Source organism: Nothobranchius furzeri, chromosome 15, assembly GCF_043380555.1.
Source record: "Nothobranchius furzeri strain GRZ-AD chromosome 15, NfurGRZ-RIMD1, whole genome shotgun sequence".
NCBI lineage: Eukaryota > Metazoa > Chordata > Actinopteri > Cyprinodontiformes > Nothobranchiidae > Nothobranchius > Nothobranchius furzeri.
The window spans coordinates 62,107,427-62,130,337 of NC_091755.1; the positions used below are offsets into that span (position 1 = coordinate 62,107,427).

At 39.2% G+C, this 22,911-nt stretch overlaps 1 long non-coding RNA gene across 1 annotated transcript; it reads left to right on the top strand.

The window, feature by feature from the left end:
* The first annotated feature begins 200 nt into the window (after window positions 1–200).
* LOC139063365 (uncharacterized) lies at window positions 201–1,177 on the top strand. The gene is made up of 3 exons (XR_011516745.1): window positions 201–314; window positions 500–593; window positions 734–1,177. It is a non-coding gene; the product is annotated as an uncharacterized lncRNA (long non-coding RNA).
* The last annotated feature ends 21,734 nt before the right edge of the window (window positions 1,178–22,911 follow it).

Below are 22,911 nucleotides of genomic sequence, written 5' to 3' on the forward strand. Positions count from 1 at the left end.
GAGCAGAGTTTTGCTTCGTGCTGAGTTTATAACTGACAGCGGCTGTGTCTCAATTCAGGGTCTGCATCCTACGTCGACCGGATTCGTCGGCCGGTTACGTCACAGCGCCGCGACTAGGCCTGTCCCAATTCGAAGACTCCTTCAAATGCGGTCGACGAATGCGGCCTTCTTTTCGCCTAAATGAAGGATGGGTCCGGTGTATCCTTCAACAGGTAGCATTTCCCAAGATGCCTTGCGGGCCGGCCGGCAGAAATACTTAAAAACAATGGCGGACAGTGAAGCGGGAGCTGTCGGAGAGGATTGCGCATATAAATGTCAGTATAAACTTGAAAACTGTTAGGTTAAGGACATTTTTGTGATACATGAACGTTATTTTAGTTAGAAATGTTACAGTAAAAGTGCTTGTATTGCGGTCTCGGCTCGTATGTTCGGCCGCGCTCGGTGTCGTACTTCTCCCGCTACGTTTTCCCCCTGATTTTAATAGAAGTTTGTATTTTAGGAACAAAAGAGAAAACCAGGGAATTTATTAAGCTTAGGGCGGAGATGGACCACATGATCACCGGAGCAAAGTTTTCGGCGGCTGTGGCATGGAGGTACAATAACATCTCATATTTTAAATAACTCGTTTGAGTTTATTTTTTTCTGCGAAAACATGAAAGGAATAACCCGTTGTCCTCTTTTCTCTATCTTTTCTCTATCTGTTTTTTCTTACATGTTTGTAATGGGCATCCAGGGGAAGGTGCCAGCGATGACCAGCTTCTGGAGCTGATCAGGGAGGACATGAGGCTGCAGAGGGCACAGGAGAGAAGGAAGAACTTTGACAGCTTTTTACTTTGCTAGAAAAAAAATGGTTAAGGAAGATTAAACATGTACATATAAAAGAAATATCTAAATAAAATCAGTTCTGCATTAAACTCTTGAATTTTATTTTTGTTTACAAATGAGAATTGTTTACTAGAGGGTATCCGCTGGGTCTTGAAAAGTCTTAAAAGGTGATAAATTGGTTTTGGTCAAATCAAGACCCTTAGAAAGTATTAAAAACTATTATCACATCTTTGCTCTGGCTCAGCTTGTCTAAAGTATTTTCTCTGAATTAGCTCTCCAACAGTCAAGGAAATGATTAACCCCCAAAGACCCACGGTTGTAATATTACAACATCAGATTTAAGTCTACAAGAATAAACCTTACCCATTTTTTTTCTTTTTAAAACCACATTTACATTGCTAATGGGTCCTATTGTTCAGTCCTGCAACACTATTGGCTGTTAAAATGTGTAAATAGGCCCGTTTATCTGGCCTCCTAGAACAACATGTGAAAGGTTAAAAAAAGATTTTGCTGTTGTTTTCTAAATTTGGGTTTCTGGGGGTTACAAAGCTAAATAAAACGTCGAGCTCCATCATTTAAAGTTCCTTCTCCCTTCTGCCCTGCGGTTCCACGGTTGCTAGGCGACGGAACGTTCGCCGAGGGAGTTCATGAAGGCTAGGCCTGTCCAAATTCACAGCCGTTAACATCCGGTCTACCCGGCCGACGGAGGACGCAGCCCACGTCGGCCGGGTGGGCTGGGTCCTTCGAAGGATGCAGACCCTGAATTGAGACACAGCCAGCGTCTCTGTGAGCTTGATGGAGCTCCGCTTGTTTCCAGCCAGGTTCTGATGGTTTCGGAGTTGCTTTTCCAGCGGCTCGGTGTTCGCACTCTTCAGCCCCCAGGCCTCGTGCACACGTTATTCGGGCCGTAGTCAGCGATCGTGTCCTTACAGCCAGTGATACTGGGCGAAAGAACAATAAGTTTCGTTTCTCGTCTCCCTTTCAGGGACTCGGGAGCTGTTGTTGTGGTGACGTCATCACATTGCTTCTGGATGCAAGGCATCATGGGAAATGAAGTTTCTGCTGGCGCTGATGTTTAATATCTGCTTTTCAAAGCAATTTAGCACAGTCTTTGGAGAAAATTACTGCAGCAATTTCTCATTAGGGCATACCCTCAACAGCATCAGACAGTGAAATGCTAGGGTTAGAAAAGCCTGACAGATCTACTTCATGCTAGCCATTTTTACAAAACAATGCCGTCAGCGTCAGACCGTGGTGCAATTGTGTCCTTTTACAAAACCTTATGCAATAGTAGCATTAAGAGGGTTTGGGGTGTAATGTTAGATAACCAGTATGTTTGGTTAAGTAAATTGCTTTAAAAGCTATTTATATTATTAACACTACTTGTGACCAATAAGTGGTTATACTCTATTTAACTAGACTATCACGTGCTTGGTCTTATTGTTTTAGTCAGAAGATTCTAGGATTCTTTTATTTATTAAGGGATCGTACACACTTTGTTGGATTCAAGAAGCAGTCAGGTTTATAAAATTTAAGAATTTATTTTACAAACAATTAAGACTTGACAAATTGGTTAAACTATTATACTGTGAGTGGATGGAACCAAGGATGGTGTCTGGAACTTATGTGTGAATATAATGTATTCAGTCTCCGTATCGCAGAAACAGAGTCCTGGATGGAAAGAATTTGGTTTGCAAATAAGCTAGAAAGATGTTATTATCAGAACCACATACAGACGGTTTCTCGCTGTGTTCTACCTAACCCGTTCTGAAGACCTACGTTTGGATCCGAGATGTCAAGAAGCCGACAAACCCACTGCATGTGGTTCGTAGAAAAAACCTCGATGCGACCAAATCAGTCCTGGGATGTCTCCAGGTCACAACGATAGATGAAACCGAGCATCTTAAAAACAACTCTGAAGGAGTTTGCGTCAGCTTGTACTGCAGATACTATCTTGTTGTTCTCAGCTTCGCAGGTGCGAAAAAGGTTTAAGGTTTTGACAACGTTTCAAAATCCTTCTGATTAAAGAGGCTTTCGCTCGGATAACCAGTCTGAATATTTTCTCTAGAACCCTCAAACTGTTCGAACTGAGGGAAAAACCAGAGCTGGCTAGTTTTAATGAATTGATATTACGATTGACTAGCCAACCACAGGTTGACAAGTTTGAAGATATTACCAAGCATCTCAGAGACACACCCTTGTTGATGTGGAGACTCTGAATCCAGGCAAAAGGTTAACTATGTGCCATGTGTTAACTTGACTTTACTTTGTTTTTGTATGAGTGTGCAAATGGTGGTGACCTCATCCAGTAAACATGCTAAGCATATATCATTAAACAGATCAATGAACATTTCATTGTATATAATTATGAAATCTTCTTTCTTCTGGGAATAAAGGAGTTTGTTTAAAATAGTTTCTCTGTGAAGGACCTTGGAGGAGAGAGAATGCTATTGTTTATCCTTTATTATCTCTCAGATTCTGATTCGAGCTGGTGTGAGGAAGCAGGCTCTGATTTAATGGGACTACATGTACACTTCCAGTCTCCTGTGAGGGGAAAATATTGTAGGTTGTGTCATAGCCAGGTTAAGTTGACCTGGCTGTAGATCATGACCTGTGGGATCTCAAAATCAGGCCATTTCGTGACGTTACATGGGGCAGCCTCTGTGCTGCTGCGGACATCCTTTTTATCTTGGACATAACTTGTTTTATGTTGTGATCAAAGCCGCACTCATGAAGTTTTTTTGACAAGTCACTTTTAAAGACATCTGTCGTCCACAGTACCTGTGCAGTCTCTGGTGATCTAACCTTCTGCTCTAATGGAGAGAAGCTCCAGGCGCACTGCCTTGCTCAAGTTCGCCATCTCAGCTGATTTAGTTTACAAAATCAAAACTCACAGCCCAAGTTTACTTTCATTTTCAATATAGTTGCCGGCCGGAGCTCAGCAGTAACTCCCCACATGATCATGACACCTCCCTCTGTTGCGCCAAGAAGTAATCACTGTAAGGGAGACAATTACTGCAATATTACTACCAAGTGAGGTGGAACGAATGCCGCAAAATTGGTCCCTTACCAAAAAGAAGTACACTGAAGTATACTAAAAATGAATACAGTATACTTCAAGTTTACTTTCAATGTACTTATCAGAAGTATAGTTATCAGAGTACATTTTTTAAAATACTACTAAGTATACTTTAATACATACTTACATTAAAGTTTACTTACATTTAGACTATACTTTTACTTGACTATCAGAAGTATATTTCACCAAGTAATGTATAAGTATACTTAAATATATACTTGTAAAGTTTACTAACATTTAGATTGCACATATCAGAAATATACTTCAAGTAAATTTTAAGTATACTTATAATTCTACTATTCTACTTGCATATTAAACTAATATATACACTTGGACTAAAGTTTACATTTAGATAATGCTTGCACAGGACAATATCTCACAAAAAGTTCAAATTTGACATGGTATAAAAACCATTTGTAGTTATATTGTTTTGACTGTAGCCCATTTTATATATTGTCACATTTGCTGGATTGCTTTCTACTGTAAGACGGTTCAAATATTATTTATTCGATCTTTAATTTTGGACAAATGGTCGGCATGTGGCTTAATATTATAGCCTAAGTGAACCTGATGTTTCTATTAGTCTATAGTGTCATAACTTATTTTTCTGTTTATTTTAAACATCCAATCAATGGTAAAGAAAAGCACATATTTTATAACAACTGAAATAGGAGGGAAAAAAATCAGGAATTTCATTGTTGTTCTTAAAATGGGAACGTTTATTAAAGACAATTAGTCCCGTTCATATGGATTTGGCAGAGGTACAACATCAGCATCTCTTGTTTACAACCAGTTTTCACATAATTTAATCTACTTTTCATCCGCTAAAGGCCAAGCTAAATCTGGCTTTAGCTACATTTAGGCCTGGTGGTACTTAAATATTTTGTCTTGGTGTCACGATACGGTGGTGTGGACCCAAAATGCAGGACCCTGGATGACACGGAGGCAGGGATGAAGATAAGAAAAATCCTTTATTTTAAGGTGAAACAAAAAAAAATAATAATTCCAAGGCAGGGGGCCAGTAGTCCAAAATTCCAGATAAAGCTCTGGGTATCCAAAACTCTAGAGAATCCAAGGGGACAAAGAACACTGGTAATCCAAAAGAGACGAGACTGACAGAATAACACAACATTAATGGACCGACAAAAGACAGAGACAAGACCAGGCTTATATAGACTGGGAAGATGAGAGAGATGAATTGCAGGTGCGTGGAGAGGAACAGGTGAATACAATTACCAAATCAGGGAGGAGGAAGAAAAAACTGAAAGCTGTAACAAGGAAAATGACCTAAGGGAAAAACAAAAACCAGAAAGCATGAACATAACTAAATACTAAGGAGAAGCTGACACTAAAGGAAGACACTACAGAAGGAAAGTACAGGGGTGTGGCTAAGAGGGTACCAAGAGAGCACAGGGCCTGGAAGGGAAATGTCAGAGGGAAGGGCTAATCCACACACACACACACACCTACACATTCACACTGAACTGGGCAAGATACGCACACACACACAAGCACACACACACACACACACAAATACACGGACACCAAAATACACACACACACACACACACACACACACACAAACACCTACGCCTTCACACCTGAACTGGGCAAGATACACACACACACACACACTCACACACACACACACATCTATCTTGGCTGGGGGGAACAAGAGGCTGGAGCTGCAACTTGGGGCACAGAGGACAACCAAATGAACACTGGACCTGAGGGGATGATAAAAAGTCTACAAACAGAGGACACCATATAGAGACACTGACAAAGGACACACGAGGGCGCTATGAGACACAGAAAGGAGGTATCTAAAGAGGGATGGAGGACATAAGGAGACACATGGGGAAGACAGACACAGACCATGACAGTTGGTACTTAATGACAAAAGTTTGAAAAGCACTGGTCAAGATACCTTGACCCAAGTTTTTCTGATCCTGCTAGTGGTCTTACTCATCCTGCACTGCATATTTGCAAACCAATAAATTTTTTTTATCATAGGTGTACAGTTAGAGCATATTGTTATTAATTATTTATAATATATCATAAAAAAATGTCTCAGTTGTGGTCGATCACATTCTGAAAGCATGCTTAATCTGATGTTCACAAAATGACTCACAGCAGTATTGTTAAATCAAGTATACTGTAGACCCAAATGCTCAAAAATAATTAATTGGAATAAGTAGTGTAAACTTAAAAAGTTCTCAAACGTTATCTTTACTTAAAAATATTGAGTGAAAGTAACATTTTCCTTCTTTTTAAGTTTATTAAACTTGTTATAATTGATTAATATGAACTTGGTTGCATATTATGTAAATCAGAGGTGTCAAACTCATTTTAGCTCAGGGGCCACATTGAGGGAAATCTAGTCCCAAGTGGGCCAGACCGGTAAATTAATAACAACTTCAGATTGTTTTCTTTGTTTTAATACAATCAATATAAAACAAGGCTGGAGCCTGAGGACAGTGTATCCAAAATAGTACAACACCTGAAGTGTACTTGAAAATTTGAAAAAATAAAATAAAAATCAATAAATAAAAAAAACATTCCTTAGTGATTCAAAGAGCTTACAGATCACATGGCTAGATAAGTTTCATGCAGCACTTAAAGTATAATTGACTCATTTTACTTTACATATTTTAGCTTTCACCAGCACATCAATATCAGAAGTCACATCCTGAGTGGCAGCCAACTTCAGGATGTGATTCAAGTTCTTGTGTGAGCCTTGAGCGCAGCTTTGTTTTATTTATACTCATTACAGAGGAAACTTGCTCACAAAGATAAGTTTATTTTCACTCTACATTGTAAAGTATGAAAATAAAGTTTACACAACCATCTCGCGGGCCGGATTTAACCTGCTTGCGGGCCGGATCCGGCTTGCGGGCGCATGTTTGACACCCCTGATGTAAATGCTACTTAAAATAATCAACTCAGATTTACTTAAAACTCTGTGTTAAACATGAATCTTTATATATATATATATATATATATATATATATATATATATATATATATATATATATATATATATATATATATATTGTTTTTTTTTTTACTTTTTATTTTTGAATTAGAACAACAACATTTACATGGAGATGCATTTGAGTTTCTTCTTCCCTTCACCAGGGCAGTGTTTCCCTGAACAAAGTTCGAATTTCCTTGTGGCCATAAGATCTATCCAACTTAACCAACTCACCAATCAGTACATATAGTTCTGACAAGCTTTCTCTGTATTCATCTTATCTGCTCTCTACTACTTTCTACATTTTACTTTGATCTAGCTAAATAACTCACCCAAAAGACAAAAATACATAAATTAAAAAAATATAAATTAATAATAATAATTTTCACATGAGAGTACTATCTTTCTAACATTTGTTTTATTGGTTCCCAAATTTTTTCAAATTTCCCTAGTCCCAGTCATAGTCTTGCATTAATTTGTTCCATTTTGTAGACCTGTCTAACTCTGTCTCTCCACTGTGCCACCCTTGGGGGTTCTGTGTCCAGCCATAAAACTGTAATACACTTCTTGGCAGTCATAAGCAGAATTCTGATTACGTATGTCTCCATTATGTGTGTAAGATTTTTGGTATAGCATTCCCAGTACAAACCATTTTAACTTAAATTGTAATTTCACCTTCAAGGTTCTTTCAATTTCTCCCTAACACCTTCCCAGAATGGTATGAATTTAGGGCAGAACAAAAGTATATGTGAAAATTCTCCCACTAGCCCGCATTTTCTCCAACATAAATTTGAAGCATTACTATTTAGACATGATAAATGGAGTTTTAAAGTATGCGTCTTCACCTTCCATTCAAATTCCCTCCAAGACAGACTATTAGTTAGTTTATGGCCTGCTTCAAGTGTTTCCTCCCATTCCTCATCTGTTATCATTATGTTCACTTCCAGTTCCCATTTTTCTTTAATATCTGTATTCTTAACAGTCAAATCCTGTTGTAAAGCTTCATATATTTTGAAATCAGTCCTTTTTTTGACATGTCCTTTCTGTTTAACATAATCACTTCCTCCATATTAAGTTTATCCTTGCTTGAATCTTTGCCTTATTTTGAAATAACTAGTCAATTAAGTGTGAGTATCGAGTGGTACTGGACTTCTGTAAAAATTATTTTCATAGGGATGAAGAAAGTACTCTGTCTGTCCTAAATAACATATTAAGCATGAAATTACGAATTATTGTGAAATTACACGCACAGGAAGTGCTTTTATTTTGTAGCATTTGCTCAGTCGGCTCACGAAGCTTCTCAGCAGACCGAGAAGAAGAGCAGGGTCAGAGGTGCATTAACCGTCGGAGGTCGCGCTTCTGTTCTGCACTTGACAGTCACTGGTTCTGCACCACTGAGCTAAATGTACGTAGCCACCATAAAAGTTGCTGAAATATTATGAATGTTTTTAAGACGGACATGGTGAGTAATGTTGGCCACGTAGCAAGCTAATATGTTAAGTCATCGCATGAGTTAGCTGTGTTATTAACGTTGTGTGCGACTAAAGTCCGTTTATTAAATGAAATGAGCAGCGCTATCTCATTATTAAAGGTTAGCATTACTTTAGATACTTTTTTATTAGACTTCTAGAGACTTATTCCCTCCATTTTTGTCCCCTCCATCTTATTTTTTTAAACGTGATGTTCTGAGAAAAAAATAAAAGCGGGAGCTCAGCGCCACTAAGTCAAACTTAAACGTCCATTTATTAAAAGTAAATGAGCAGTGGTCTCTTCAATCAATCAATCAAATTTTATTTCTAAAGCGCTTTTCAAACAAAGTGTGATTCAAAGTGCTTTACAAAATGACCCCAGATTCCCATAACAGGTTAAAAACATTTACAAACATATGCAAGCACACGCACACACAGACTCACAAACATACACAAGTAAAAATTATATTAGGCTGAGTCCAGATGAGCCAAGTATGGTAACGCAAGGAAACGCCATCAGAGGAGCCGTCTGCCCCGGCAGCATCAGGTCTTCCACACTAAGTCAGGGCGCTCAGTGGAGGGGGAGCATAGACCCCCACCTATAGAGTGCCCACGAAGCTACAGTCGACCACCGCTCCCGGGGCAGAGGGCCCCCACAGAGGAAACACTGGATTAAAATGAGTAAAAATGTAATAAAAGAGCTAATATAAATGACAAAAATGAGAAAATAAGTAATAAATAAAATGATATAGACAGTAAAATAATAATTTAAATAATAAAACTGTGCTAAAGTATAATTATATAGAACATGCAAAGCAAGTAATAAAATATAATCATTAGGGATGAGCCGGATACTCGTTTCAGACGAGTATCCGGTACGGATAACGCATTTTTGACGAATACGAGCATGAAACTAGTAAAACGAGTCATTATCTGTAATCGTGCTGAAGGAAAATCTTCATTGGGTAACTGACTGTCTTCACGCTCTGTGATTGGCCAGTCACATAGAGCGCCCGCCCCTCCCTACTTACAAAACTCTCTAGCCGACCGGGAGCTCAGTCCGGCCGGCTTATCCACGCACACACACAGACAGTAACGGATCGCGCTGTGATGGCTTCACTGTTGCTCACGTTTCTTCAGTTTTCCCTAGGTTTTCTTCAGCTCGCCTCTTTTTCGGTTGAATATTTAAAGTAACTTTTTTCGTAACTGACATGGTGCATTTGACAAGACAGAGCTGACGTGCTGTTGTCACTACCTCCGCTCCGGTCGGGCTTTTAATTTTTTTTTATCTCTCTCTCTCTCTCTCTCTCTCTCTCTCTCTCTCACACACACATTAATCAACATTTCTTTGTTTAACTTTGTGTGGGAAAATGCCAAGAACGTTAAGAAAAAAATCAGTTTAATCAAATTAAAATAAAAAAATATATAGAAAGTTGTGTCTGGTTCTAGCATTTCATATTTCCTAGTTCCTACTGCATGGGTTCAGATGTATTAATCCATGCACTCAAATATTAATGTTCTGATTTTATTGAAACACTTGTTCTGTAATAGTTTCTTTACTATTGTGATCAAAAATATTTAATCTCAATTCTGAGGCTGCTCTGTAAATAGTTTTCAAATAAACAATACACATAGCAACTTCTGATCAATCCATATCAATTTCAGACTTAAAATAATACATTGATGTAAACCATGTCCACTTCCGGTTAAACCACGCCCACTTCCGGGTTATGCCACGCCCATTCCGAGTACAGATACAGATACAGATAATTTAGTTGGTTGGACAGATACAGATACAGATAGTGGTGTACTCGCTCATCCCTAATAATCATGTAAAACGAGAAATAAAACTGTAGAAAATATTTAGATAAAAGCTAACCTAAAAAGATGGGTCTTGAGTCTTGACTTAAAAACATGAACGTTCTCTGCGGCCCTGAGGTCCTCTGGCAGCTCGTTCCAGAGGCGAGGGCCATAACACTGGAAGGACGCCTCGCCGTGAGTTTGTGTCCTGACTTTAAGGATGACCAGGAGACGCCTGCCAGAGGAGCGCAGAGGCCGCGAGGGTTCATATTGTAAAAGCAGTTCTGATAGATAAGAAGGCCCAAGACCGTTAAGACATTTAAAAACCATTAGAAGAACCTTAAAATTGATCCTGAAACATACGGGGAGCCAATGCAATGATTCTAAAACCGGTGTCATGTGCTCCCGCCTCCTGGTCTTCATCAGGACACGTGCTGCCGAATTTTGTAGAATTTGTAAGCCTGAGATGCTTTTTTTGGGAAGACCAGAAAGCAGGGCATTGCAGTAATCTATCCTACTGGTGATAAAAGCATGCATCAGCATCTCCATATTGGCCCGAGAGAGAATGGGGCGGACTCTGGCGATGTTCTTCAGATGATAAAAACCAATTTTTGTGATATTTTTAATGTGTGGAATAAAAGTCAGCTCAGAGTCAAAAATCACACCCAGGTTCTTCACTTGTTCAGATGGATTAAAAGACAGAGATTGTAATTTCGGTAAAAGCTTCTCTCTCTGGGCCTCAGGACCAATGACTAAAACTTCAGTTTTGTCCTGGTTGAGCTGGAGAAAGTTCTCTGCCATCCAGGATTCAATGTCTAAAATGCAGTTAAAAAGTGCATCCATTGACCGAGAGTCATCCGGAGACACGGAGATGTACAACTGTGTATCATCAGCATAACTGTGAAAGTTAACCCCGTGTCTCCTGATGACTCTGCCAAGAGGGAGCATATAAAGATTAAAAAGCACTGGGCCTAAAATTGAACCCTGGGGCACACCACATGTAATCCCATGGACCCTAGAAGAACAGGTATCCAAACTCCAAACTGTGAGGTAGGATGTGAACCATCTATGTACAGAACCAGAGAGGCCAATCTGTTGTAAACGAGTTAAAAGAATAGTGTGGTCTACTGTATCGAAGGCAGCACTTAGATCCAGTAGAACCAACACCATCAACTTCTGTTTATCATAATTTACTCTAAAATCATTTAAAATCTTCAGCAGGGCTGTCTCGGTGCTGTGGTTCACCCTAAAACCAGACTGAAATTTCTCTAGGACATTATTAGTGTTTATAAAATCATTTAGTTGATTTAAAACCAACTTTTCTAAAATTTTGCTTAAAAATGGTAAGTTGGATACCGGTCGATAATTGTTTAATTCATTAAAATCTAAATTGCTCTTCTTCAACAGGGGCCTCACCACCGCCCTTTTAAAGGCAGCAGGAAAGACCCCCGTCTGAAGTGAGCAATTCATCATGGTTAAAATCTCATCACTAAAAGATCCATAAAATTGTTTAAAGAACGAAGTTGGAATTGGGTCCAGAACACATGTGGTGGGTCTCACTGAGGAGAAAACTTTGTTAAGTCTCAGCTTCTACCAGGACAAAGCTGTCCAGCGTTTCCTCTGGTATAGACACACATCCAGATTTATCTAAGACCTTATTACTTATGGAGGATAAAATATTCCATCTGATGGTGTCTACCTTCCCTTTGAAGTGGGCTGCAAACTCCTCACAGAGTGCATTTGAGGGTGTTTTCTGAAGTGAATTGGAGGTACAGTTTAAAATGTTGTTTATGGTGGAAAAAAGTATTCTGGGATTGTGTTTATTGTCTAGAATGAGTTTGGAAAGGTATGAATGTCTTGAATTTCTCACTGCGTTATTATATGATTTGAGAAGTTCTGTATATATTTGATGATTTATAGTTGTTTTGTTCTTTCTCCATCTCCGCAACCCTGCAATTTCTCTTTAGTTTCTTTAGATTTTCATTTCTCCACGGTGTTGGTCTTTCTTCTGTTAGACCAAGCACGGGTACGGAGAAGATGGAGTTAAACACCTTTTGAGTTGGCAGAATGTGGAGACAAATGATCAGAAGTCCAGTCACTGTTTTCACCGCTCATGAGGGGGAGAGCCTTTGCAACATACAGCAGGTCCCGCGACCTGCTCCCGTCAGTTGCTTCGGACAGACTCTCGCCGTTCTGCTGAAACGGCTGATTTTTATTGAAAAGCACAGGAATGTAACATACGCAGTTTGCCATACACACACGTAATTCTGCCATCTGCACCTGTAGACGCACGTCAGCTAATAGCCTTGTTAATGAAAGACCAATTCATCCCAAGGACATGCAACCTTGAGATGACCAGGACACATCCTGCAACATCCTTTGCTAACAAAGACAGTTGTTCTTGTATTGAGGAACTGAAGGAAGGAACACTTTCACTCCCTTTTGGAGTTCCTGCAGCTGTTTAGAGCTCATGCAGGAGAGAAGCACAGAGAGGCCTTTGATATTATAACATGATTCCATAATGAAAAAAGTATCATATAACAATGAATAATAAAAGAGCTTATATGAGAGTTACATATATTTTCAATCCCCCTTTTGAACTCTTTTAAGAGTTCAATAAAGATATAAGAAATCAAAACAATAACACCAAATTCCATCAAAAAGAATCCAATAAGCAAAGTTTTAAAATACAAATACAAACAATCAATCAGATTACAGCTTCTCATATTTCCAGCAGTAAAGTAATACAAAAAACATGATCATATTTTTAACTGAACATGTTACAACATGAATGGATCGCATGCTCACCGTATGAGGGCGAAAAACCCTAATTGTCGTACGTTAATAGGGAAAATTCCCCCATGTCCCCCCATTTTGGGGCGAACGCCTTTTGGCACAGAGTGGGCATGCCTAGGACATCAATGATCAAAAAAATAAAAACAACACAATCAAAAAACTCATAGAAATGAACAGTTGAAGGGATTGTTACATAAATCACTGAACATTCTCACACTCTAACATCATCTTCTTCATCATGAGAGTCATCACTGTCATCAGAGGGTTCCCCTCCCAAATAGATGTTAGGATTGGCTAGTAACAAGGGCATCTGGATAATTGGGTCAGCAGGTGGAGGAGAGATGGCAATAGTTATCAATCTCTGGACTAATTGCCTAAGACAGGGGATACAGCAGCAGCCGCAAGTAACAAGAATGGCAGCGAAGACAGACATGGACACCAGGACGGAGGAAACGAGGGATTTGTATTTACCAAATACATCAAGCCAAGAGTCCCACATGGAGGTGTCTACACCAGAGTGGGATTTCATTTTTTCTGTCAAAGAGCGGAGGCCGTCTAAGGCCTTAGTTAAGCTACCGTCCGAGGCCGTATTGTTGGGGATGTTGGTGCTAGCGGGGTATCCTTAGGGGATGTAGGGGGTGAGGGTGGCAAGGGGAGGTCATTACAGAGGAACAAAATAGCCAATGGGATACATAGCAGGATAACAGTGACAAGTAGGATCAGGAGACGCTGCCTGCACGTGAGGATGGGAGGGAATGGCCAGGACATAATTAGACTTATGAAGGTGTTAATTTAAGAAATTGTATGGGTTGTAGCTGCTGTAATCAGTACCAGAGAACGCGCTATAAGCTAAAATTGCTATTGTTACCAAATCCTCTAAATCAGAGAAATCGCGAAATTATCTGTCGTTCCACAACCCCAACCTACTGTCCCTGTATGCCAACCGGTTCAGCTTACTTGGACTAATGTAAAGGATTCTTGTTGAATTATGTTACCCTCAGAATCTTCTTCTGGCCAGGACAAGTGAGTGATCAATATGTACATTAAGTTGTAGAAATGCAATGAGCACAAACATATATCTAATACTAAACAGGTAAATGAATAATAATATAAAATGAGTAGAGGGTGTAAAATATAACCCTTGTAAGGTAAATGAGGGTGTCAAATATAACCCTTGTAGAATGTTCGTATGGTGGTTACTTCTTCCCCCTGTTGAGGTCCCTCCACTGGCTCCAGGCAGCTGCAGGGGGTGATGATGTCACAATTCTCGTCCTGCAGGATGTGGTGGCAGCTTGGCATGCTACCTCGTCCCGCAGAATTGGTAGCTTGGCACGCTACTGTAGTCAGCTACTTCTCTTCCTGGTTTTTGGGTCCCTTTTTTTTTTTTTTTTTTTTTTTAGGTCAGGCAGATGTCAACTGCTTCTCTTCCAGGTTAGGCTCCTCTCCTTGTGACAGGTTCTCTTGGACCTCGGTCAGGGCACGGTGTGGCTCCTCCGCTGCAGCACACTGGGTCCAATGGTACCAGGAGTCTCCTTTGCCGTCCAGCCGGACAGCGTGTGACGTCCTCTCTGTGATCCTGTAGGGTCCGGTCCACCTCGGTTCCGTCCACTTTCTTTTGGTGACCTTCAGCAGGACCCAGACGCCTGGCACCGAAGGCGAAGTATCTTCGTGTGTGTGGTTGTGGTCCAATGAAGGCTTTCTCGGCTTGTGCAGTCCAATTGATCTCGGCAGATAGTTGGTAGGAAGATTCACACTCTGGCCGGACCAGAAGTTCCCCGAACCGATCGCCTAGGGATTAAAGGTTATGCACAAAAATGTCCTAGCTCTTACTGACCCTAGCCTCTGATACCTTCAACATCAGACACATACAGTTACGAACAGCAAGCGCAATTAAAGGTACAGTGACATCACGACATGGACACACACAGACACACAAACACATACACATGCACATACACAGAGAGAGAGGGAGAGAGTAAGAATGTGTGTGGGAGAAAGAAATGAGTGGGATCCACTTTGCCACCAGCATCTCCACCTGTGTCACAGAGAAAAAATTACAAAGAAATTAAAACATAAAGCAAACAACAATAATTCAATGAGTATAAATGATCAAACTAAAATATACAACCATGCATGGGTTTTATAACAGTTCCGGCAACACTGGAGAGGAAGCCTTGTACAATGAATTCTTAAGATGTCCTTCATCAATTAGAGGTTATAGCCAAATTGTTTCAGGATCCTGAAGTTGAATTGGTCAATTTACTCAGAATAGTCCAATGGCTTTGTTGATGTTTCTCAAGGCTCAGCCATGCCCATATAGATAAATAAACAAACAAACAAGACAAACACAGTCAAACACACGGTCCATACACGTCTCTGTGCCCTCACACACCAAGCAAATGTCAGACTGAAGCGAAAGTGTGAAATACTTAACCTAACGCTAAATCAGTGGAAAGAAAAAATAAGACCTAAAGCGTGTGATCAAATTAATCCAACAAAACTTCCCATAACTGCTGTTCTAAACTCACGTTGCGATGTGATCTCTTCAATTAGAAATTAGGACAACCACTTTACTATCAATTTCACAAAATAGTTTCAGGTTGTCCCTTACCTAAACTACCTGTCTTTCTTACCTTCTTTCTTTCTTTCTTTCTTTTTTAAGAACACTACTCGCACAAGAAATCCTAAGAATTAATTCACTACTTAAGGTTAATTCATAAATAACGAAACTGCAGTTACAGGTTTGTTTGTGCATAGTATTGGTAATCAGCAGTTTTTTTCCTTATCTCCTCATCTAGAAGTGTGTTTCTGTGCTACTCCTCCATCTATAACACAAGTTAGTATCATCCTTAAAGCATCTGAAATTAAGCTGCATTGCTAAATCAATAACGTGATTTGTGCTAAGAAATACTCCCCTATCCTCTTCCTTTTTCCAGTGGCACTGAATGACAGATTTTAGATCAATTTAACGTTTTATTACTATTACGTTTCATTTAATTAATTTTGCTTTTTCTCTCTTATTTTTATCTATTTATTTATTTATTTATGTTATTTACTTATTTATCATGCCATCCTGTGATGATAATCTTAAAGACTTTTTAGCCAATTGTCGTCAAAAAGGCCAATTAAAAATATTATGTTAAAGATTTCACAAGATAAAAATGTGAACATAATTTTTATCGAATGAGGGGTATAATTATTCAATATTTTTGTGACATTATTTTCTACGTTAGAACTTACAGCTGATAGAAAAATATAGGATCAGCTAGGTTTGGCTAGATCTGTTGGGAAACTCAACGGAGCTGAAACAACACTGTTGTCTCGGATGAGATGTTCCATGAATCATTTAGTCAGCTGAATGCCAAATTATTCATTTAATGTTTATTTTTATGCAATGAATGGAATGGGATGGAACGTTACTATAAACTGTCCGGAAATTTGCGCATGTTTGCTCGAAGGAGAGAACTGTTGAAGCCTAAAGCGTTCTCCTAGACTTATAAATAGACACCGTTTCCTTAACCAAAGAAAATAAGTGATGACGCTGATGTATTCCGTTTTGAAAAGAAAATAAGGCTTTACTGCATGTCCGCTGCAGCTGAGAATCCTAAGACAATAAAGATTATATTGACGTCCAATGGTGAGTTGGGCTGAAATCCAGGTTACTAATCCTATTATTTATTTATTTATTGATATTATTATTATCTTTTTTTTTTAGGCTAACTTTCTCAGTTAACTATGTTCTACAGTAGTTTAGTAAATTTTCCACAGTTCTGACATTTCATCAATTCAACTGGTTGTTGCCAAAAAGCCTTGTTCATTACCTGACTGCAGCAAGCACTCTTTTACTGGGTGTAACCATAGGAAACAGTCTTTTGAGCCTCTCTTTGTAAGTCCAGGATGACCACCGTCATTGATTAAAGTTCACATGTTAGCACACATGCTCCCCCTTTTGTACTTTGTTTCATCAGCAGCAGGGCAAATAAGTTTCTGCCTCTTTGTCCATCTTGTAGTGCTCCCCGTCTTGATGTTATAAGTCACAGCTTTTGGTGAGGGCTTCCAGGTTCTCTTTGTATAGAAGTCAGAGCCAAACATTCTTTGCAGCTGGTTGTGACAGGCCCACCCAGTAAAGTTCATGCCCGCCACAATGCACGGCAAACGTTTTCCTTAAATATGTTGATTGGGTTGAAATGACAGAACTTTCTCTTTTTACAAATCAAAATCAACGATGGTTTCTAATAATTAGTCGACTTTATTGACCCAAAGGTAAATCTAGACTACTTCCTATGCACAATTTGTTCTGAATCATCAAATCAGTTCTACACAGGTTTTAAACATTAGGCACAATCTATCCCAAATGCAAGATCCCTCCTTTCATTTTTTATTTATCTATTTTTATTTTAGGAAAATAACTACCAGTTTTTAACTCAAAACAGCCTGGTACAGTTTCTAGCCAGGTTACAGGAAATAATACTTAGTTTATCTGTTTTTTCATTATTCAGCGTCCCAAAATCCAGCCTTTAACGTTAATGGTCCTTAAAGTTGAGGCAAGACAATTATTGGATTTTGTTTTATAGCAAGATTTAACAAATATTTTGTTTCTTGACTGATTATTTGTTAATTTTATGGTTTTCATAAAGATGATCCTGAGAAGTTCAGAGCTGCTTTTCGCAGCACCCTGTGCTATTTTTAGACTATGGGATTCTTGTGTGTAAAAGTGGGTGGAGTCAGGTCCCCAGGCTGAAACTCCAGTCATTCTCACTAGATCTGTCCGAGAGGAAGGATCTCCTGAATACCCTAACCAGGAGCCTTAAGGTATGTCCAAAACACCGAAAAATATCCTTTCTAAAGTCACAAATTGCTTAAAACTGCATGTTACACAGAAAAACAGAGAGAGCGAGGGAGTCCAGCTGACTCCACGGCCCATAATCAGACAAAATACTTCCTTTATAACCACAACCATGCAACTTTTGTATTTTAAAGGATTTACTTGTCATCACACTAACGATAAATTCTTTTTCTATTGTTTCCACAGTCTCTTGAACTAAATAACCGTCTAGCAAAAACATGGACCGCACCGTTTCTCAAGCAGCTGCTCCCTCTATTAAAAACTGAGTCATTTCAGGAGAAGATCCAGCGAAAGCAGCATTTACTTCTCATGCAAGAAGACACGCATCCACTCATTCACAAGGCACAGAGACATTCTTTGTTTGTCACAGTCTTTTTTTTTTTTTTTTTTTTTTTTTTTATCTCCAGGCCACTTAACCCCCAGATCGGGGTCCCTCACATGCTGCTCCGCACACAAATGATTATCACGCTTGTACACTACATATGTATATATATGTATACACATATACATACATACACACATACATACACATATGTTACTTTAAAAACCTTTTATTTATTAACTTATGGTGTTCTGTTCAAAGACTGATCAGAATAGGGTTGCAGAATTTGAATTTTGCGTAGCTCCAAACATTAATTTTAGCACTGCAGTGTAATTTACATATACGAGTTGCAACTTTTTAAAGCTCTTATTTATCTTATTTATTTATTTTCTGGTACCGCATCAGGCCTTCACACACACCATCCAGCGCTGTACACACACACACACACACACACACACGGAGCTCCCAAAACTCTGCTCTGCATTCTGCACTCTCCTAGTGCTGCACTTTCAATCCAGAGCCGTAAGCAGCCTCTTGCTGCGCCTCACACACACAGGCTGAACTCAGCTTACACACACAGTGAAGCTTGTCTACAGCTGTGCCTTTTTCTCTCGATTCTGCAGCCTTCACTTCCCAAATCTTGCTCCAGTTACCTCTACTGTTAACATCTACCCCTTTTTCCTTCATCGCCTTTTCTGCTGACTTTCTCAATAAAACCTTATTTCTCGTGGCTTCAACTGGGCTGCTTGTCATATTTTAAACATTGCTCATTTTATGCAAAAACAGTTACCTTAGAACATTTTTCTCATCTCATACAAAAGGTCCTCGACCTTTAAAATCTAGGGAGCTCTCTTTAGCCTCCCCTGCCCTTAACCCGAACCAGGTCCTCGACCTGTGCTTTAGGGAGCTCTCTTTAGCCTCCCAGGGCCTCAACACAAACCAGGTCCTCGACCTGTGGACTTTTAGGGTTCCCACACCTATGGACTCTTCGCCAAGCTCTTATATAACCTCGTTATATTTCTATTCACTCGTCAGCAAATAGTGTGGTCAGCCACGACCTGGAAAATGGAATTTAGGGCTTCTCTAATAACCCTGGGCCTCCAACCCTTCTTCTGTACTATTTCCTTATCTCATTTATCATTAAACCATTGTAAAATCCTTATCTTATTTCACCATTAAACCATTACAAAAAAAATCTCTTATTTTTCTGCACTTGTCTCCACTTTCTTCTCCAACTATTATTTTAGGACCACAGCTACTATGATTCTGGACACAAAGGCTTTGGATAAATCCAATGAGCAGTTTTTAGAAATAAGGTTCTGCTCACCTTGTTTTCCACCGGGGTGTTCTGTGCCAAGATCGTTCACTGGGTCGGTTGGTCAAATTGTCCTCCAAAAACTCCTTTTTCTTCAAAAAGAAAAAATCCTGTTCGTGACGCCAAATTTGTTGGTCTTTCTTCTGTTAGACCAAGCACGGGTACGGAGAAGATAGAGTTAAACACCTTTTGAGTTGGCAGAATGTGGAGACAAATGATCAGAAGTCCAGTCACTGTTTTCACCGCTCATGAGGGGGAGAGCCTTTGCAACATACAGCAGGTCCCGCGACCTGCTCCCGTCAGTTGCTTCGGACAGACTCTCGCCGTTCTGCTGAAACGGCTGATTTTTATTGAAAAGCACAGGAATGTAACATACGCAGTTTGCCATACACACACGTAATTCTGCCATCTGCACCTGTAGACGCACGTCAGCTAATAGCCTTTTTAATGAAAGACCAATTCATCCCAAGGACATGCAACCTTGAGATGACCAGGACACATCCTGCAACATCCTTTGCTAACAAAGACAGTTGTTCTTGTATTGAGGAACTGAAGGAAGGAACACTTTCACTCCCTTTTGGAGTTCCTGCAGCTGTTTAGAGCTCATGCAGGAGAGAAGCACAGAGAGGCCTTTGATATTATAACATGATTCCATAATGAAAAAAGTATCATATAACAATGAATAATAAAAGAGCTTATATGAGAGTTACATATATTTTCAACGGTGAAGCACGTTTTGTACAGCGATGAAAAAAATCAGTCTGTGTTGTAAACTATTTTCCCCGTAGCATCCGTGTGATAGCTTTGCAAGCAGCCTGCTTTTTTTAACTGTAGAAGAAGATTGTGACCGCAAGAGACGAAGCGGTGCTGTATCTCGATGCTATATTCCCTCCTTCCCTCCATTTTTATCCCCTCCATAGTTTTTTTTTAAAACGTGATTTTCTGAGGACAAAAAACAAAACAAAAAAAAAAACGGTAAGTTCAGTTAGCTCGTGGGATTTTGTCAGTTTTTGTGAAAAGTTTTATTTAATACACACATAGACATCGAAATTTAGTAAATTTTTTTATCATCAAATTAAATAGTGCTCAGTTGCACATATCTTGAACCGCAGAACACTGTTTCTATTAATTTCACAGTATTTTAGTGTTGTAATTTTGTCCTTACTGTACGCTGTTACTCCAGATTCTTTTCTTTAAATGTTATGTTTTTAGATTTGTGTGGATAAGTCAAATTACACTTGAATCTCCTCACACACACACACACACACATATATATATATATATATATATATATATATATAGATGATTAATGATTTAGCTTCATATATAGTGGAGGACTGCCTAAATTTTGCAGACTAACACAGATCTACCTTGTGATTCACAATGTTTGTTTTCTCTGTACTGATTATGCTTCCTGGTATGTAGAGCATCTGCGTTCCTATGAGCTGTCAGCCACACCGGGAAGCCAGTCTATGAATCTGCAGTCAGACTTCAATGATCCAACCCCACTCTTTGCATACAAGATTGATGGCATGCTGCTGTTGACCCCCAAGAGGTTCATACAAGTGAGACAGAAGTAAGACCACTGGTGAGTAATTCTCACAATCTGCATTTTTGATGGCACATTCTAAATAACATGACTCTATATGTATCTATGCATATATGTATACAGATTTGTCTTTTAAAACTATCGCTTTGGCACAGAGGTTGTTATTTATGATTGTTAACATTCAAAAAACTTATGAATGCCCTATGTTTTCTGTATTAAGGTGCTTTTAACTTAAATATCTCTTCATTTCTTTATTACAGTGATGGCGGCTGAAGCCCCACGAAACATGATCCTACGTGTTGTTGAATCGGACCGTGTTATTAAATTAAAACTTGACTCCCGTCCGGCCTCTTTTGATGAACTGATTAAGATTTTAAAAGAAAAACTGGAACTTGACTGTGATTTCAATTTGAAATACGAAGATCCATACTTTGATGGAAGGCTCACTTGCCTTGTTGACATAGAGGAGTTACCAAAAAAATCCTGTGTTCATATTTCCCTTACACAGGATTCCCGTTCTGTTGCATCAACTGATACCCTTTCAGATGTGTCATCATCAGAGCATCTAAGCAGATGGCCCCCAGGTCCTTTTCAGATTCCCAAATTTCCATTTGACATTGAGCTGACACTTCGAAATGGGAATACTGAATTTGAAAAGAATGAAAGACTTCTTCAGTTGTCAAGAGACCAAAAACATGGTATTTTAGAGAATCTGGCATCTACCATATATAGCTTCAAGGCTTACCCTAGTGACAAAGAAATAGCAATGGTCTTGTGAGCAAACATCATGTTTAAAAGAAGCAGGATCTGACAGTGGTTGGAATGGATGGAAAAACAGCATCAAGTTCAAAATGGGAAATTACAGGTCTAAGAAGAGAAGAGCTGGATGTCAGGAGGTCTCCGTAAATGCTGGGAAAAGAAGCCAAAGAAACCCATTCAAACATCAAAAGACCCAAGCGTGCAGAACTTAACTTCCTGCCTAACTTTCCTCAAGGAGAAGACCCCCCTAGTCTGGGCCGTATGAGGCAGGCTATTGTTGAGGAAGTAAAGAAGACTGAGAGAAACCTATGTTTTATTAGCCGGATGATGCAGACAACATTTGCCTTGAGACGACAGACGAGTCATGTCCTGCCCTCCTGTGAAAGAGCTGATGGACCTCTGGCCTGCTCTTCATATGCCAGCTGAGGTAATGTGGATCAGCTCTTTCATCTGGTTTTATCTTTGACCATACTATTTCACATTGCGTGTAGCGTTGCCATATTTCATTCATCATAAATTAATAATTGTTTTTATTGTACTGTTCTTTCATTAATGCAGGGTATGCAGAGTTTCAACGAATCACAAACCAGAACCTTCCTAACACCTTTTATGCGCAGCTAGATCGCCACACTCCTCATTTGATGGCCTTATTCATACAGAAAGCTTCCAAAACTAGAAAGACTGCAAATGCTTTGGCTGACATTTTCAAAGCCCATGATGCACAGGTGAATATACAATTTACAGGTAATGTCTTTATGCTATGAGTATTAGAGCCACTGAAGAAAAAAAATATAGAATTCTGAGAAAATAAGTCATAAATCTGAGTTTAATCTCAGAGCTCTGACTGGTACCTAAAATAAAAAAAGGGAAATTGGGGAAGATTATGAGGGGGGATCAGAATTCTGAATTAAATCTTAAAATTCAGGCTTTTATTTATTTATTTTTTTTTTATTTGTTTTTTTTTTTTACAAAAAAATTCCTAAATAGTTTTTTGTTCGTTTTGTTTTAGGTCTATGAAAAAAGTCAGAATTCTGACTTTAATCCCAGAATTTTGAAATTATCTGAATTTTTTTCTCTATTTTTTTCTTCTTCAGTGACTCTAATACTCTTAGGCAATAAGGCAGTATTAGGGCCACTGAAGGAAACAATTGAATACTGAGATACATGTCAGAATTCT